Here is a 3,635-nt window from a genome sequence, read left to right on the forward strand (position 1 = left end):
TGTTCAGCTTTTGTACCTCCTAATTTCTTCCATTTACTTTAGCATCTCTATGCTGGAGAGCAGGTTTCAGTGTTTCTTTTGATATCTATTTTGATCTTTTTCTTCTTTCTTGTTTTCTTAATGACTTTTTGCTTTCTTCATATATGCTGAATAATACTCCTGCTAAAAGCAACTAGGAAAGCCGGCTTTAAAAAAAAAAAAAAAAAATCATCCAGCTATAGACATCAGTGAGATCCAGAATTAACAAGGACTGAACTGAATAAACTTCTAGTAATGGGATAAATTTAAAGATGAGGGCTAATGATCTGCAGCTACTGCTGAAGGCATTTACTGGTCTTGAGTTTGAACCATGAGTAAACCAATGCACAGCATCACTGTTAGGACACACAGTCAATTCCAACTCACAGCAAGTCTATGTACTGTCTCTGAGGCTTTAAATCTTTATGCAAGCAAAAGCCTCCCTCTTCTCCTGCTGAGTGGCTGGTGTAGTAACATAATCCACTACACCACCAAGATTCTTTTAAGGATACACATTGACCAGAAAAGATTTTGTAGAATATTACATAGGACTTGATTGGCAAAATTGAAGATTTGGAGGCACTCAATAATGTAAGTGCTCTTTCGCCACGTGTAGTCCACGAACTTCAAAGTTGTGCATAAGTAGAGTCTAACTAATTGTCCAATGGTCCCCTAATGAAATTGTACCAGTAAGATTATAGATACATATAGATGGATGATATATAATTAGATAGATAGCTACATAGATAGATGGATAGCTAGATAGATAGACATATAGTTAGATAGGTAGATAGGTAAATAATTACTGGTGATTAGATTGTGAAAGTTAGAAATGAGAAGGATCAGTAGTTTTGAAATACAGCTTTGGTGAAAAAAATGACACATATACCATATGATAGAATTTTGTAAGACCAATGACTTATCCAGTACAAACAACTTTTTACAATAACATAAATGGTGACTATAGAATTGTGATGTGGCACTCTAGGATAAACACTGGACTGCTTACCACAAGATTGGCTGTTCAAACCCATCAGTGACTCTTTGGAAACCCTATATACAGAGATTCCTGTATATAGGTTGCAAGGTGTCATTGAGTGACTGCAGACACATAGCAACTTTTTGGACAACAGGACTAAATACTATTGGGTTCCGCACCATCCTAACAATTGTTATGCTTGAGCCCAATGTTGCTGCCATTGTGCCATTTCATCTCATTGGGGCTCTTCGTCTTCTGTTCTGACCCTCCACTTTACCAAGCATGCAGACCTCTGGATCAGGTCCCTCCTGATGATGTGTCTGAAGTATGAGGGATAAAGTCTAGTTGCACTTCTACCAAGACAAATTTGTTTGTTCTGGCTGTCCACGATACTTTTAATATTCTCTCCAACATCATAAATCAAATGTATTAACTCTTCTATGCATTCAATTTATGGTGTTGGAGAAGAATGTTAAATGCATTATTCATTGTCCAACTTTCACATGCATATGAGGTTATTGAAAATACCATGGAATGGTCAAGCACACCTTAATCCTCAAACTGACATCTTTGCTCTTCAACACTTTAAAGAATCCTTGTGCAGCATATTTGCTAGCCAATATGTTGTATGATTTCTTGACTGCTGCTTCCATAAGTGTTGATTGTAGATCCAAGCAAAACGAAGTCTTTGACAACTTCAATCATTTCTCCATTTATCATGATGTTATTTATTGGTCCAGTTTTCAGTATTTTCATTCTCTTTCCATTGAAGTACAATCAATACTGAAGGTTGTAACCTTTGATCTTCATCAATAAGTATTTTAAATCCTTTTCGCTTTCAGCAAGCAAGATTGTACATTTGCATATCACAGTCTGTTAAGGAGTCTTCCTCCAATCCCTCTTGCCACATTCTTCTTCATAGAATCTAGTTTCTATCCTTATTTGAACAGCATACAGGTTGAGTAAGTATGGTGAAACAATATAAGCTGGTCACACACCTTTTCTAATTTTTAACCATTCAGTATCCTCTTGTTCTGTTCAAACCACAATTTCTTGGTATATGATATGTTCCTCACGAATGCTCTGAAATACCCATTATTTTGCAATGTTATGCACATATCATTATCCACACAATCTAAAGCATAGTCAAGAAACCAAAATTAAGCATAGTTCTGATATTCTGTTTTTAGCCAAGATCCATATGATATTAATAATGTTATCCCTCATTCCAAGTTCTCTTATAAAGCAGGCTTGAATTTCTTGCAGTTCCCTGTTGATAAACTGTTGCAGCCATTTTTGAAGTATATTTATTAAAATTTTACTTTTATGTAATATTAATGTTGTTAGATGTCTTCTGCTTTTCATTGGGTTACCTCTCTTTAGAATGGGCACAAATATGGAACTTTTTGGTTTAAATTTGTAATCCATCAATTCCTGGAGCCTTGCTTATTGCTAATGTCTTTAGAGTAGTTTGTACTTCTTCCTTTATAACCATTGGTTCTTAATCGTATAATATCTCTTGAAATGTTTTCACATCTACTCTTCCTTTTTGGTACTGTAACTGTGTATACCTTCCATCTTGTTTTGATGTTTTCTGCATAATTCAACATTTTATCCATAGAATCCTTAAATATTATAAATCTAAGCTTGAGTTTTTTGGTTTTTTTTCGTTTTCAGTTCTTTCAAATTGAGAAATCCTGAATGTGTTCTTCCTTTTAGTTTTCTAACTCCAGGTCTTTGCACATTTCATTATAACACTTTACTTGATCATTTTTGAACTGCCCTTTGACTTTTTTTTTTTTTGTTCAACTCTTTTGCTGACTCGTTTCTTCTATTCGCTTTAGCATCTTTACATTAGAGAGCAAGTTTGAGATTTTCTTCTGATAACTATTTTGATCTTTTCTACCTTACTCTTTTTAATGACGTTTTGCTTTCTTCCTATATGATGTTCTTAATGTCATTCTAGTACTCTTCTAGTCGAATGCATCAATCTGTTTTTAAGATGGTCTCCACGTTTAGGAGGGATATGTTCAAGGTCCTACTTTGGCTCTTGTGAATTTGTTTTAATTTTCTTCGGGTTCAGCCTGAACTTGCATATAAATAATTATAATCTATTCTACATTATGCCCTTAACCTTGTTTTAGCTTTTTCATGATTTCTTCCCACAGATGTAGTAAATTTGATTCCAGTATATTCCATCAGGTGGGGTCCTTTTATGTTGTTTTTAAAAAGGTGTTTGCAATTAATAAGTCCTTGGTCTTGCAAAATTCTATCATGTGATTTCTATTACAAAGCACACATTTTCCAATTACTTATCCTTCCTCCTTGTTTCGAATCTTTATATTCTAGCCATCAGACTCCACTATACTAAACAACAATACACTATGGACTTGCCAGATCGATTATAGAGGTATTGACTACATCTGTGGACAGAGGTCATGGAGAAGCTCAATTTCTTCAGTCAGAACACGGTTAGGTGTTAACTGTGGAACACACCTTAAGTTCCTTATATTTCTCTAGACTTGAAGTTGAGAAAAATTAAATGAAAAGCATGAGAGCACCTGTACAACCTTGAGTATTTCACACCTGAATTTAAAGACAAGTTTAGGAATAGATTTGGCACAACGTACACTAATGA

This window comes from Chrysochloris asiatica, unplaced genomic scaffold, assembly GCF_000296735.1.
Source record: "Chrysochloris asiatica unplaced genomic scaffold, ChrAsi1.0 scaffold00185, whole genome shotgun sequence".
In the NCBI taxonomy this organism is placed as follows: Eukaryota; Metazoa; Chordata; class Mammalia; order Afrosoricida; family Chrysochloridae; genus Chrysochloris; species Chrysochloris asiatica.